Consider the following 17,100-nt stretch of genomic DNA (forward strand, 5'->3'; position numbering starts at 1 on the left):
ACAACACACAACCATATTCTCAGGGAATTAGACACACTAGTTGCCAAAATCATAGATTAGCATTTCAATGGAACTTATGGCTGAAAAGTTATATGCCTGATTTCATAACCTTTCTACATAATCTACCCAAAATATTTTCAATATGTTATTGTGGTTATAAAACTCATCATATTTCCAGATATGTTACCCATTTCGTTGTCATCAAAACTTAGCCTTAGCCATACATAGTTACCCATAAATAGGTACGCTTAATTTGGCTGTGAAATAAACTTTGATGTAGATCTCTCAATCTCTACTCATTATTCACCAAATGCTTTTCTATGTCCAGCTCCTTTTCACAACCACTTATAACTTAAGTAAGTCGTTAACGTCACCGCTCTTCGCCCATCGCCTAATGCACTTCATCACGGTATTGGAGGACTGGCCAACTTCATGTGCCATACCCCGTATGGAGAGTTTATTATCACGGAGTGAGATAACATGATCTCTGAGCACCAACCTCTCGTCTATCCGATCCACTTGCGTTTGTTGGAGCTTCTGGTGACTCATATGAGCAGCGGGCAACAACGATAAGACCTTGGTGGAACACACACACACACACACACACACACACACACACACACACACACACACACATACACACACAGATATCACCTAGAAGACGACGGTCGGTTGTTTGGACTTAAAGCCTATCAACTGAATGGGTCATTAAAGCAGTCAAAATTAACTACATCCACCAACAGAGGATAGTTTAACACCTTCGGGTGTTACAAATAATTCTAAGATCACATGTACTCTTACCACGCATGTGGTCTATGACCTAAAGTATTAAACGGAAAACTTCAAATGACGCATATACTGAAAACTTGTCCTGTGATGTTTTCATGAATACTCCTATAACTATGGTTTTCTAGCTCTGTATAGCTTAGAGACGAGGACAGGCTGGGGAGGCGTAGGTGGGCTTAGATAGAATGAAGACGGTATAGTCATTTCTGAGCGCAATCAGTGGGATGCTTGGTAATTTCACTCGGCGGAGAAGGTACAGACGGTACGAGGAAGTTTGATGATAGTGCTGATATGATCTTCCAGTTTAAACCGTCGTCCAAAGTGACACCAAGAAGTTTGAATTCTCATACCACCCGGAGGATGTCAGGGCCCAATGTGATGTCAGGTGGCAGGATGTTATCTGCGCCTAGGTTGTGCATCAACACAGTCTTGGTGTGGTTGATTGTGACGCCGTTGGCCGTAGTCCACTCCTGAAGGTTGTTGATGATGTGCTGAAGGGTACCTAAGCCAGTAGAGTTTTTGTTGATGGTGATGCTAAAGGTGGAGTCGTATAAGTACTTCCAGCGATGATTTATGTCCTTCACGACGTCAGTGATAAGCAAAGCGGCCCCATCTTAGTGTCCTGAAGTACGCCGCATGTTAGGGGTTGTGATGACGATGCGGCTCCCCTAAAACAAACGGTTTGGTGTCGCTCGGTGAGGAAGTCCGCCAGCCAAGAGACGAGACACTCCCGTAGTCCCAGGTCGACGTCTTTCTTCATGATGATGTTGTGGTGCAACTAGATGAAAGCCTTCGTGAAGTCTACGAAGGTGAGTCTAGATGGGCAAAAAAAACAGTGACTGGTGAAGTAAGACTTCATGTTTCCAAACTGAACCAGCAATATCAGTATGAGCCCAGTCAAACACAACTCACAAATCAGACTAGGGATTGGATTGATTGCAACATGCAAGCTATTTAGAGACTCTAGGTTGGTAGATTTGGGGAGTTAAGTGACATATGCTGTCTTCCAAGCTGTGGGGCGTGTAGATTGTTTGAGTGTTGGTTATGGAGGTTGGAGGTAACCTAATTCACAGTAAATTCCTTGCACAGTTTCACTGGAAGATCTATGGATGTGGTTAAGCATCTAGTTTTAAGGCGTTGAAGGTGCTTATCTACTGTGTTCGGGGAAGATGGGTATGGTATATATGCTGGGAAGGAGCTGATATCGAATTGTGGTAACAGTTGACAGTACTGGCAAAGTTGTTGTTAATTTGGTTTGCGGGCTCCTCATTACTATGGAAAGGGAAAGAACCTTCTCTAGTCACAGCCACAGTCTGTTGTTCTCTCATACCACTGACCGATGTTGGTCTGCTTTAAACGCTGCACCTTGTTTGGTTAACAGGCCTTCTTCGTGACTCGTACATCACGTTGAACTTTGTTGCGAAGTTGCATGTAGAGGTCATAGTTGCGACTGTTGAACGCCCAATTTCTCTGTTGCATAAGCCGCTTCATGTGGTAGGTGACCGAGGAGGCGTCGGCCGGGTCTAGTGTTAATCTGAGGAAAGAAGTGTTGGTAAGCCTCGCTGCAGGTTTCATGATAACTCTCCCGCATGCTTTCAATATCGTCTTTAATGGTCACATCAGCCCAGATATGACGTGTTACCCACCAATCAAAATTTCACTCCGTTGAGTCAATAAGTGGCCAAGTGTGTTGGTGTCTTTTCCCGCTTGCGTTGGGAGATGGTAGGGGCGGAGGGCCACAACACTGATAAATGAGTGCTGCGTCCGAGAAGGGGAGAGGCTTGGGTGGTCGATCGTGGTAGCCATTTCAGGAAGAATCAGGTCAAGAGACTTTTGACCAAGCGAGGAAAGGTGAGCAATATGAAATAGATGTACTTGTTCTTGGAGGCTGATGGTGTCTGTCTTATTAAAATCCCTACATATCACAAGCTTAGAACAAGGGTACCACGTCCTAAGTGTGTCACTAAGTGTGTCAGATGTGTACCTAAGGCGTTCTAAAATTGCCTCCTTGATGGGGATGCTCGGCGAGTGGTAGATCATGCAATAGATGACATTGCCAGTTTAGCTGTGGGCGCAATGTGGGAGAGGCATTAACCCATAACACTTCCACATCTTTAGGCACGTCAACTGTCGACTGAGCTGGACCAAAGTCTTTATTACTCAAGCGTGCCACACCTCCACTACGCTTTGATGTACGACGGTGGTAGAGAAGAATGCAGCCACTCAAGGTACAAATTTCACGAGTAATCTGCCAGGCCTCTGTTACTGCCCTGACCTGTCTGTGAACTGACCTGGTGGTGATAGCTGTCCTCCACATTGTTGGGCGGTGAGGTGATATTCGATGACAACAGGGTAAGCAGGTTGTACCGCTTCCCTGGAAATTCTAAATAGTTTCAGGGCTGAATTTCAGCTGTTATTTCCTTCGCGTGTGTGTGTGTGTGTGTGTGTGTGTGTGTGTGTGTGTGTGTGTGTGTGCTGTCACCCCTAAAACTATGGTCAGTTGATAGATAGATACTCTTAAAATCGAAAGAAAATAACGGTGATTTCTTTCTACAGGAAAGGGAAGCAACATCATCGAACACTTTCAGCTTAAAGTCAAAGACAAAAAAATAATCGGTTGCGAATCTATACATGTTCATTTGTCGACATTTTCTTTTTCTAATATGTTACGTTTATCCCTGGCGAATGAGGAAAAAGATTACGGTCCATATATCTCTTGAGTGTCGTAAACAGCAACTAAAAGAAACGGGGGCAGGGACCTAGAAATCCTTCCATCTTGTACCATCAATTTCCAAAAGCAGGAGCAGAGAAGAAAAAAAAAGCCAGGTCGAGTCGTCTGTTTGTGGCGCTACCTCTCATAGTCGGGAAACTGGGAACAGTTATAAAAGTAATATTCACATATACCAGTGCACGAGGGAAACATCCCATAAACTCTTGTTTTGGCTGTGTACGTTTTCTTTCATCTGCTTCAACTAAACTTTCACTGTCCATATATCAGTTGATCGTAGCCACAGGTTATTTATCTGAGCAGCCTTTTTCCATATAGGTCGTCAAGATATAGAGATAGAGACTATGTTATAGCAACGATTGCATCAGCTGATAATAGCCATAAGTTTTTCATTAGAGATGTGTTTTTTAAACGCAGGACGTGAGCATATATATGTATTGGCTATGATACAGCAACAATCGCATGAACTGATGACACCCAAAGGTTTTTCATTAGAGCGGTGCTTTTCTACGCAGGACGTCGGTATATACACAAGCTGTGATATGGCAACAACTACATCGCTGAGTTCCAGAGGTAATTATGTAGTAAGGTAACCCGTGAGACACCAGGCGGTCATACTTTGTAACCTGAACAAAAGCTTGTGTCTCTTTTTTTTCAATACCCTACTATACTTCCAGACAAAGGGTATCTTCTCGCCTGGGAAGTGGCTGATTCACAGTAACGGATGAAGGACCTGAAAGATATCGATGGGGTTCATACTCCTCGTAGTAAGGAGAAAGTTCCTCGTCGTAAAGTAGTAGTGCCAGGGTAGACAAGGGAGGCAGTACGAACAACACCTACGTACTGTCAGGAACGAAGTTGAGTCCACTGATTTGTACTAGCTGACGGTACTCGAAGTTGAGTCTATTTGTACTAGCTGACGGTATTGACTTTCAAATGAAAAAAGGAAGCGTTATGAGCCGTTCTTGGCGATGAGACAAGATTATCTCATGGAAAAAGAGAATAAATAAATTATTAACAAACAATGACCGATTTACTCGTCTAAGACAACATCCACAATAAGGTTTGGATTTTCCGTTTGCTAAAGGTAATGATAAACGTGAGAGCAACACAAACAATTTACAATGGCATGAAGCTTATGATTAGCGTCGTGTACATCATTATAGGGCCTCTCGGAATATGTCGTACAGGAACCACCATAAGGATATCCCCAAAATGTATATAAGTCTGAGGATTACGTACGATATCGAGCCGGGGAAGTAACCGTCACCCGCCACTCCACACTCGTTACGAGGGAGAGGGAGGGAGGGTTAGTGTGTGAGTGTAAGGGAAAGCGGTGGATGGAGGAAAGCGCAGCTCTCGGCAAAAAAAGAAAAAAAAACAGGAGGTAATTGCCCAAGTAAGAATAATTGTTATCATTCGAGTTGATAAATATGAATTAAGTCAATCGACACACCTCGGCATCAGAGCAGAACCGCATCAGATGCCCACTCATCACTGTTACAAGAGGTAGTAATGATCGCCATTCACTCAGCGCCGCAGGTCAGACGGAACCAGCGGCTGGGCACACTGCCAATGTGGAACTGAAGTTCCTGACCTGTCCAGCGAAGCACCGCCTTGGTTGTACATTATACCTTCGTGGAGAAGTTTAGTAACATTAAGGGCGAGGTTATGGAGGATTGCTGTATAGTTTTCGAGATATAAACTTCAGACCAAATGACCTTAAGAGTTCCAACGGTGCAATATTTCTGCTTCGAAACGACTGCATTATGGTTGGCAAATTGAATAAAAAACCAGTTTAAAGGAATTAATAGACGGTCATACCTTCCGTCTGACACTGTAGCAAATGGATATATATATATATATATAATATATATATATATATATATATATATATATATATATATATATATATATATATATATATCAGAAAATGCAAATCAATCTAAGCAATTTGTACCATTGCGTGCCTGAGAGTCTAACCCAAGCAACCGAGAACAGCAAAAGTGTACCATTGGCTCATCGAAGGAATATATATATATATATATATATATATATATATATATATATATATATATATATATATATATATATATATATATTTCCCTGGGGATAGGGGAGAAAGAATACTTCCCACGTATTCCCTGCGTGTCGTAGAAGGCGACTAAAAGGGAAGGGAGCGTGGGGCTGGAAATCCTCCCCTCTCGTTTTTTTTTTTTTTTTTTTTAATTTTCCAAAAGAAGGAACAGAGAAGAGGGCCAGGTGAGGATATTCCCTCAAAGGCCCAGTCCTCTGTTCTTAACGCTACCTCGCTATCGCGGGAAATAGCGAATGGTATGAAAAAAAAAAAAAAAAAAAAAAAAAATATATATATATATATATATATATATATATATATATATATATATATATATATTCATCTATTCATCTATTATACTTAATTGCCGTCTCCCGCGTCAGCGAGGTAGCGCAAGGAAACAGACAAGGAATGGCCCAACCCACCCAAATACACACACGCATATATATATATATATATATATATATATATATATATATATATATATATATATATATATATTTTTTTTTTTTTTTTTTTTTTTTCATACTATTCGCCATTTCCCGCGATAGCGAGGTAGCGTTAAGAACAGAGGACTGGGCCTTTGAGGGAATACCCTCACCTGGCCCCCTTCTCTGTTCCTTCTTTTGAAAAAAAAAAAAAAAAAAAAAAAAAAAAGAGAGGGGAGGATTTCCAGCCCCCCGCTCCCTTCCCTTTTAGTCGCCTTCTACGACACGCAGGGAATACGTGGGAAGTATTCTTTCTCCCCTATCCCCAGGGATAATATATATATATATATATATATATATATATATATATATATACGCCCACACACGCACATCTACATACATATACATTCAACGTATACATACATACACATACGCGGACGTACACATAAATATACACATCTAAATAATCATACTTACTGCCTTCATCCATTCCCGTGCCAACCCCCCATGAAATAGCGAGGTAGCGCCGGGAAAAGACAAAAATGGCCACTTTCGTTTACACTCAGTCTCTAGCTGTCATGTGTAAGGCATCGGTACCACAGTTCCCTTTCACATCCAGGCCCCACAAACCTTTCCATGGTTTACCCTAGACGCTTCACATGCCTTGGTTCAACCCAATGACATCACGTCGACCCCGGCCGGTATACCATATCGTTCCAATTCACTCTATTCCTTGCACGCCTTTCACTCTCCTCTATGTTTAGGCCACGATCGCTCAAAAACTTTTTCTCTATATCCTTCCACCTCCAATTTAGTTCCCACTTCTCCTTCTTCCCTCCACCTCTGACAAATATATCCTCTTTGTCACTTCCCTCACTCATTCCCTCCATGTGGCCAAACCATTTCAACACACCCTTTTCTGCTCTCTCAAACACACCCTTTTTATTACCACACATCTCTCTTACCCTTTCATTACTCACTCGATCAAACCACCTCACACCACATATTGTCCTCAAACATTTCATTTCTAACACATCCACCCTTCTCCGTACAACCCTATCTATCGCAGACATATTATATTGTTGGAACCACTAATCCTTCAAACATGCCCATTTTTGCTCTCCGAGATAACGTTCTCGTTTTAAAAAAAAATTAAAAAATTTTTTTTTTAAATTTTTTTTCCCCCCCCCGGGGAAAAAAACCCCCCCAAAACCCCCCTTTAAAAATTTAAAAAAAAAAAAAAAATTTTTTTTATATATATATATAAAAAAAAAAAAAAAAAATTTTTTTTTTTTTTTTCCCCCCCCCTTCCAAAAAAACCAAAAAACCAAAACCCCCCCAAAAAAAAACCCCCCCAAAAAAAATTTTTTTTCCCCCCCCCAAAAAACCCCCCCCCCCCCCAAAAAAAAAAAAAATTTTCCTTTAAACCCCCCCCCCAAAAAAAATTAAAAACCCCCCCTTTCCCCCCCCCCCCCCTTTCCCCCCCCCAACCCGCCCCCCCCCCCCCCCTTCCCCCCCCCCCCCCCCCCCTTCCAAACCCCCTTTTCCCCCCCCCCCCCCCCCCTTTTTTCCCCCCCCCCAAAAAACCCCTTTTCCCCCCCCCCCCCCAAAATTTTCCCCCCCCCCCCCCCCCCACCCCCCCCCCCCAAAACCCCCCCCCTTTCCCCCCCCCCCCCCCCCCCCCCCCCCCCCCCCCCCCCCCCCCCCCCCCCCCCCCCCCCCCCCCCCCCCCCCCCCCCCCCCCCCCCCCCCCCCCCCCCCCCCCCCCCCCCCCCCCCCCCCCCCCCCCCCCCCCCCCCCCCCCCCCCCCCCCCTTTCCCAAATTTTCCCCAAAAACCCCCCTCCCCCCAACATTTTCCCCCCCCCCCCCCCCCCCTTCCCCCCCTTCCCTCCCCCCCCCAAAACCCCCCCCTTTTCCCCCCCCCAAAAAAACCCCCCCCCTTCCCCCCCCCCCCCCCCCCCCCCCCCCCCCCCCCCCCCCCCCTTTTCCCCCCTCCTCCCCCCCCCCCCCCCCTTTTTCCCCCCCCCCTTTCCCCCCCCCCCCCCCTTTTTCCCCCCCCCCCCCCCCCCCCCCCCCCCCCCCCCCCCCCCCCCCCCCCCCCCCCCCCAAACCCTCCCCCCCCCCCCCCCCCAAAAACCCCCCCCCAAAACCCCCCCACCCCTCCCCCCCCCCCCCTCCCCCCCCTCACCCCCCCCCCCCCCCCCCCCTCCCCCGGTTTTTTCCCCCCCCCCCTTTTTTTTTTTTTTCCCCCCCCCCTTTTTAAAAATTTTCCCCCCCTTTTCCTCCCCCCCCCCTTTAAAAAAAAACCCCCCGGGGCCCCCCCCCCCCCCCCCCCCCCCCCCCCCCCCCCCCCCCCCCCCCCCCCCCCCCCCACCCCCCCCCCTTTTCCCCCCCCCCTTTCCCCCCCCCCCCCAACCCCCCCCCCCCCCAAAACCCCCCCCCCAAAAACCCCCCCCCTTTTCCCCCCCCCCCCCCCCCAAAAAAAAATTTTTTTTTTTTAACCGGAAAAAACCCCCAAATTTTAAAAATTTTTTTTTAAAAAAAATTTTTTTAAAAATTTAAAGGGTTTTTTTTTTTTTTTTTTTTTTTGGGGGTTTCCCCCCTTTTTTAAAAAAAAAAAACCCATTTCCCCCCCTTTTTTTTTTTTTTAAAAAAAAAAAAAACCCCCCCTTTTTTTTTAAAAAAGGGGGGGAAAAAAAAAAAAATTTTTTTTTTTTTTTTTTTTTTCCCCCAAAAACGTTTTTTCCCCCCGGGTTTTTTTTTTTTAAAAAAAAAAAAAAATTTTTTTTTTTAATTTCCCCCCCCCCTTTCCCCAAAAACCCCCCCCCCCTTTCAGTTACTTAATCACCATCTTTATGAGATGTTCCAGGACGTTGCCGTCATTCACTGGATGAAATATTCACACCTGCAGTACTAGGAGCCAAAATTGTCTACGAGGTAGTGTTCCACTGCCTCACGTGTACACTAACGTTGGTATTTTATGACGGTATATGATACAGTGATATGGGGTATGGGGTGTGGTGGTACGGGTAAATGACATGGGGTATTGTGTATGGTGATAGGAGAATATGATATAGGGATAGGAGGTATGATGATAAGAGAGTATACGGGCATTGGAGATAGGTATATAGGGGTTTGATATGTGGAGGCAGGTATGTGATATGAGGATAAGGAGTATGATAATAGGGGTACACAATACAGGGATATTGAGCGTGGTGGTAGGGGTGTATGATATAAAGGTATAAGGTATCAGAGATAGGTATATGATACAGAGGTACAGAGTATATTGAGGCGGGTATATAATATACAGATATGTGGTATGGGATGTGGCGGTGCTGATATATGCTATAGGGATATAGTCGGTGTTAGATATATGGGTATGGGTTATAGTGGTAGGAGGGTATATGTTACAAGGGTATGATGATAGAGATATATGATTTAATAATATGGGTTATAAGGTATATAGTTATGGGTACGATGTTAGGGGTATAGGATATAGAGATATGGGGCATAGCTATGGGGTATATGATATATGGGTATGGATTATGATGGTATGGGTGTATGATATTGGGGTACGGTGGTAAGAGGTGCATGTTTCAGGGTTAAGGGGTAATGTGATAGGGGATATATGATATAGGGGTATGGGTCATTATGATGGTAGGGGTATGGCTGCAAGGGTATATAATGCTGGGGTATAGTGGTGTTTCGATAGGAGTATATGCTATAGGGATAAGGAATATATGATATGGGGGTAAGGGAGACGGTGGTTGGGCAATTTCATATTAGGATATGGTGGTAAAGAATGCATGATATAGTAACATGGAGCCTGAGATTGGTCCTAGGGTTGCAACGAGATAGGCGGTATTTGCCATGAGGGTATTTGGACGGGATATAAGGTAAGGGTATGAGGTATGGGGGTAAGGGTGTAGGACTATGAGGAGTCTGGGAGCATGGTGATCATGGGCTATTGAGGTTGGAGTGGTAGGTGGTATTATATGAAGAGTTATATGGTAAGGATATGGGGTAAGGGGTCGTCAAGGCAGAGTGGTAGCTGGTATGAGGTAGGAATGGTATGGGAATACTGGAATTTGTGGGCAAGGGGTTATGGGGTTGAGGGTTAAGAAGTATGGGGTTTTAGGCGTAGGAAGTATATGCATTGGTGGTTTGGTATTAGATGTTATGGCTCACGAGGCTAATGGCTTTAAGGTGGGGAATCAGACTTTAGGCCATCTACAAAAAAAAAATATTTTTTCTCATAGCAATCTCTACATGACCCTAAGAAGAAAAAAGATATATATATATATATATATATATATATATATATATATATATATATATATATATATATATATATATATATGTGGTATGAACATTATGTTACGACGACCTAAGAAACGTCTCGACGTCGAACATAATTTGGACTCACCTGAAACATGACGGACCACACGTTTCGGCATATAACATAAAGCTCATTGAATCATGACCATGAAACATTAATAAAGAAGTAATAATGCTCACCTTCTGCTGCCCGGCATGGGTTGGTCTGGAATGGCCATCTTTGACGATTAGAAATTTTCTTTTTTACAAAATTTCCGAGTAATAACAATGTATTCAGGTACTGCATTGATGTTTCTGAAGGTCATTATATTCAAGATAAATACCATCACTACGTTCCAACATTATTACCGTGCTGTTCACAAATCACTTTAATTACTGTGTGAGTCGCAATATTCAATGGCACTCTTCATCATTCACTCTATCTGTAAAATTGATGCTACACTGTTCACTCGTTATATTCACTTATACGATAGTTTATCACCACACACAATTCGTCACTATATTCTTTTCATATTCTTCAGTTATCACATCTTGCTTCAAAATTTATTATTCACCAGGATTATTTTCAGTTGCAACACTTCTATCATACGGCTTACAGCTCACAATCTACAAGCCACAAGGATGACCAGTCACTCTATTTCTAGTAGTATTTTTCACAACAGATACTTAGTTCGTGTTTTTGAACTCAACTGACTGGTTTACGAAACGGCAAATGCATGAGTGCGGTCTCCACTCAAGAATTTATAAACAGGAAACGTAGTTCGAGTTTGGATAGATACAGGGTAATATCTATCACTGGAAACAAACTGTAGATAAGACGACCGAGCAATAAACTACTGCAGTTATCATAATGTTTCGTTTAGTTTGAACAATTTAAACACTATTGTTCACAAAACGAAACATTATGACAGAAATAGTCTATCGCTTGGTCCTGTTAATTAGTTTGTTTCCAACGATAAATATTACCCTGTATCTTCCAAACTCGAACTACGTTTCCTGTTTATGAATGCTTGAGTGGAGATCGCACTCATGCATTCACCGTTTCCTAAACCAGTCAATTGAGTTTACATACGTGAAGTATGTATTCACTGGACTATTTTTTTTTTTTTTTTCGTATCACGAGAGACGTACCGGAATATCTTTATGTTCCGTATTATACGTTTCCTGTGATTCACAACGCCTACACTCTCACGTTGTAACACTTATTTCACTTTACAGAATTCCAGATTAGTAACAAGGTCACCTTAGTCCTGGTTTTATCCTTTCATATACTTGAACTCGAGTATCATCATTTACAACAATTATACACCAACCACTGTGTTGTTACAACAGTACGAGTCCAACGCTCTCCCTAAAGAGGTCAAGAGATCACTGAGATGTTTAGGCCTCGGGGTTCTGTGAGTGGGTGGGGCCATGCAGCAAGATGGTGTTGACAAGCAGTTTGACCATCGATTGAATCATTGTTGATGTGCAAATCCTTGATGCCGGATGCTTCAGTATCTGTTACAACTTCAAGAATATCAATTTAGGAAATGCCTGTAAATATTGATGTATCTGTAGTCATCGTTGTGTTTGGGGTGAGTTGCTTTATCTATAGATCCCCGACGGACATAAGCATCTCCAAACGAGTGGGCGGGATTGTTTACATAACGGTTCCCTGGTCGGCGTATCGAACATGACATATTGCTGTCTTTCAATTATCCTTAACACTGGCTGTTCCAGTCGTTACATTCCAGGAAGTGTCTGTTCAGGGAAGGATGGGGGGAGATAATTCAGTAATAGTTGTGCCTTTGGGCAGAGAGGCTGGTGTGTGTGTGTGTGTGTGAACGGTAGCAGATCCCCCAGGGTGTTGGATGTTGCTTGACGCAGACGGCCTGAATGACCTTCACAATTCGTAGAAGATTAAGAGTTGATCTAATACAAGTACTTAGAATTATCAAAGCCTTTGAAAAGTTTGATCACTTGAGATTTGATTCGTTTGATTTCACTCGTAGGTATGATTCAAGCTCGTGGACAAACTTTAAACTTGGAATGAACCTTTTTTATTCAACAGAATTAAATACACATGGAATCAGTTGCTAAGTAGAGTGTCTGAAAGCCGTACAATAAATAGAGAATAAATTTGATGAATATTTCGCTTCAAGTCCACGACTAATATTATTTGCACCTTATTCACACTGACAATTTGTAGGTTATTCTCATTAGAAATTTCGTCGGCATTCTTGATTTTATCACACTAATCTGAGTTTCTGGTATGTCCCACAATCACAAACAGCCTCGAAAGAACCCAGCGTTGCTGTTTGAATTCCCTTGTATTCTTTATATTCTTTTCCAACCTTTGTACTCTACACTTGTTTGTATGTTTGTGTGTGTGTGTGTGTGTGTGTGTGTGTGTGTGTGTGTGTGTGTGTGTACAAAGGGGCATATGGGTTTGTGTGTACAGGCGTACATGTACTGTTTCATATTTGTTTATTCATTTATGTTTCCAATGACCTCCTCAATGTCAAGGTAAGATTGTATATGTAAACAGGAAGACAAAATCGTTTCACCCACCAGTTTGCTTGTGTTTACCTCCATAGTGATTTCGTACATTTATGCATGCAAATCAAAATCCATTAGAGATGCGTTTATTTTAGCAATATACTCATAAGTTTACCTGAGTAAAGATGATAAAAAGAATAATACCATTTCGTGATGTGTTTACTAAAGCACCATTATAGTAGCAACTGGAAACTAGACTCTGACATCGAGATCTTCACTTGTCAACAAATGAGACGTAATGATAGGCAAGGTTGCAAATGACCCAACGTGTCTGGGCCACATCGCCTCCGGCTCCCCTGCCATACACACTGCTGCCGCCAGAAACGCAAATGACCGTTGCTCCGCCTAAACAAGCCTAACCCAGTTTTGGTAACTGATAACAACCATGATATCGTAAGTTAATTCAAACAAAATTCTTCATTTTTGTATGACGCAAGTCATTGGCCACATGCCGAGTGAGAGTGTATGTGGTCTTAGCATTTATTATCTTTAGCACCTGAAGAAGGTGTTAAATATTTTTCGGTTGGTGGATGGAGCTCGCGTTAACGGCCTTTAATGACCCTAGTAGTTGATACGCCTAAATCCTAAACATCCAACCAAACATGATAGAAATAGAGACACCTGTATCTAGTTCATATTCGTGAGCAATAGCCCGGCCAAAGTGTAGGTGCCAGGGTTTAACTACTGGTCATGATCCTTTTGCCGCCTGGCCTTGCTACCACCAGTAGGTCAACAAACACCCTCAGTTTTTTTCGACTGTGCTGGTGGTATGACGCAGGATATTGGTTGTGTGGTGCAGCTGATGGGTGACATAATACTCCTGTTACTGGCGACGTACTCCATTAATGGTGAGGTGGGAGTCTTGTTATCAACTCTGATTTCTGTAAAGTGCAACGATAGAAATGTCGATGACAGTGTAAACGTTCTTAGGCAAATTACAAGAATATTATAGTGTAAAGAATGAATTTTTAACAGAAAACGGAGTGAAATCAGTAACATATCGTCAATAATTTCAATAGAAAAAACATCATTTCAGATGCTAGTGTGTTTTGCGGAATAATAATAAATCAAATAATTTTGTGTTTGTGGACTCGCTTGACTGAACTATAATAGGGTAAAGCAAATGGTCATTTCATTGTTATCGCATGATATTACTGAATGGTAGATAATACAGTGAAGTTCTTTCACTGTATTGGTGACAACTGTTCTACAATTATCACTACATAGAGCGATCCGTGAAACTTGTGGTGGAAGTATTACTACGTACCAAAGATCTTGTAACTAAAAGATATATAAGCCTTTGAAATTCAGCGTACCTGCTGGCCTCGCTAGTGCACTGCACTGGTTGTGATAATCGTCTATGATGTCAGCTTAACCAATCATAGACTTTGTTTTTGTCACGCATCCGAAACCTTCGTTATTCTATTCATTGGGATAATTAAATTCAAGAAATGTACCTTCCAGCTAACATTCAGTATATTTTGAACTATAGTTGATGTTATTGGAATGTTGTGTGCTCCCGAAATGCACAAACTTAACATTATAAGCATAAGCTCGAAATCGAGGGCGCGCTTTGACGTTTCGAACACAATTGAATGAGTCGTCATGCCTTCTACAGTGCGTGGTGGAAATGTTAGAAGCATAAGCTCGAGATCGAGGTCTTGCGTTGACGTTTCGAACACAATCGAATGACAGTCGTCATGCCTTCTACAGTGCGTGGTGGAAACGTTAGAAGCATAAGCTCGAGATCGGGGTCTTGCGTTGACGTTTCGAACACAATCGAATGTCAGTCGTCATGGGGCCTTCTACAGTACGCGGTGGCAACGTTTGTGATGTTTCTATTTTGCCGAGCAAGCTAACATATAGATCCCAGCCTTCATTTTCATCGCTTTCCAACAAAGTGAAAGGTATTACCGAGGCAAGTCCAGAGGTTAGCTGTGCAGTAGATAGCTGTGATGAAGCAATAGATGAGCCCAGGGAAATAAGTGAACCAGCTGGTGTTGTTAAGGAGAACATTCTCGATCATATTGAAGGTTCATTGTAAACGTTGAAAAGAAAGTAAGCTGTGAAATTCACCATAGTTTTGTAATCAATTCACCTCTTGTGGTTTCATATAATGACTTGATAACATTTTAAAACACAAGAAAATGCAGAACGGTTAGGAAGTTTATACGTATCATCAGAAAGTGTTTTTAATGCCTTACTTTTTATAGAAGGAAAATTTGAACAGACTTTTGCAATAGTGTTCCCCATGCCGAAAGTCATGGAGAGACTAAAAGCAAAAAAAATTGAATATCTGAAGTAATTTTTTCAGAATGCCACAATATCCTTGACCTAATTGGCGATGATTACAGCAAAATTAGAATTTACGAAACTATCAAGATAATGAACGAGATAAGATAGAAGGACCAACCTCACTCACGGAATGAAAACATAAGAAGGTTGTACATTTGTGATTTTTTTTCTTCATACTCTGTGCAGTTTGTGAATAACTTTTTTTCATAGGTCATTATCATCTGCAAGCATAGGAATAACCGAATGGCGAATATACAGTGTTAACCATCAATAGCTAAACATTTTACATAGGTCAAGCGAACAACTGGAACATTTCATAGACTAGCAGACGAAAGTGTATTACACAACACGACGGTCTCGCAGCTGACACAAGGATAGCAGACGACACATTGTTTACCACGGGTTTCCATGTCGCCATGGTAACGTTTCGTGACGTCTCAGTGACGTCATGGTATTACAGTCAGCAGAGGGCTAGATTGGCTACGGCATTCGTTATGGGGCAATGCTGAAGTTGTGCATGTTTTAGTTATAGGATCTTTGCTACGTACGGTGAATGGTGAACAATATGGTAAAACTCACTGCAACATATGATAATGGTAAATAGTATAGTGAAACGTTATATAAGATAGTGAATGGTGAACAGTATGGTGAATTAATCTTAACATACGGTGATTTTTGAACATTACCCTGAGATGGTACACAATATAATGAATGGTGAACCAAATGGTAGAAAATATAGTAACATATGGTGATTGATGAAAAGTGTATTGAGATATTAATTACTACAGTGAATGGTGAACGGTGTGGGAAAAGACATAGAGACATATGATGATTGGTGAACAGTATAGTGAGTTGTTACGTAATATAATGAATAGTGAACAATATGCTACAAAGCATTGTAACATGTGACTGGTGAATAGTACTGTGAGATGGTACATAATATAACGGATGATGAATAATATAGTGAAAGAATTGTAACATATGGTTATTGGGAACAGTGAATGGTGAACAGTATTGGTAAGAACATTGTAACATATGGTGACTTGTGAAGAGTTTAGTGAAAAGTACATCATATAGAAATAATGAATATGCTAAAGAGCATTATAACATATAGTGACTTGTGAACAGTATAGTGGATGTTACATTATATAATGAATGATGAACAACATGACAAAGAGCATTACATTACACGGTAGCTGATGAATAGTATAGAGAGATGTTACATAATATAGTTAATGATGAATATGGTAAAGAACATTGTAACATACGGTGAATGGTGAAAAATATAGTGAGATACATCATCTAAGTAATGGTAAAGAGTATGATTAAAAAAGGCAAAAAAAAAAAAACCACTGAAACAGTTGGTGATTAGTTTACATTCACCTGAGATGTGTACATCATCTAATAGTAAATAGTGATCAGTGTGGTGAAAATATTGATCTATAAAGTGATAACGAATTGCTTGGATACAAAATAACCTTCACATAGTATACAAAGGAATTGAAAAAACAAATGATTTGGAAAAAAATAAGTGATTAATATCCTGCAAGTCTCACCACTCGTATTTCGTTGGATGTTCCGGGACAGCCCTACACCTAGCAGATGGCTTATAAAGGTAAGTGACCTGTTTACTTGATATCTTTATTGATGATCATGTTTCAAGCAATTAATAATTATGTTAGACCTCGGTGTGTTGGGCCATGTCTTACGTCGTCTCATATTAAGCTTAACTTACATGATTTTTTTTTTCTTTTTTCACAGCGTTCGTTCTGCGTTGAAAGTAATCAAAAGTACATTGATTTGCCATCTCTTCAGCAGGCGTTCAAAAAATCTGACGGTTCCTCCCTCTAGCATGTGGGTGCATTGGCCTCACATGATGTAAAGGAAAATATATATAGAGAGAGTT

The sequence above is a fragment of the Panulirus ornatus genome, chromosome 18, assembly GCF_036320965.1.
Source record: "Panulirus ornatus isolate Po-2019 chromosome 18, ASM3632096v1, whole genome shotgun sequence".
Classification (NCBI taxonomy): domain Eukaryota; kingdom Metazoa; phylum Arthropoda; class Malacostraca; order Decapoda; family Palinuridae; genus Panulirus; species Panulirus ornatus.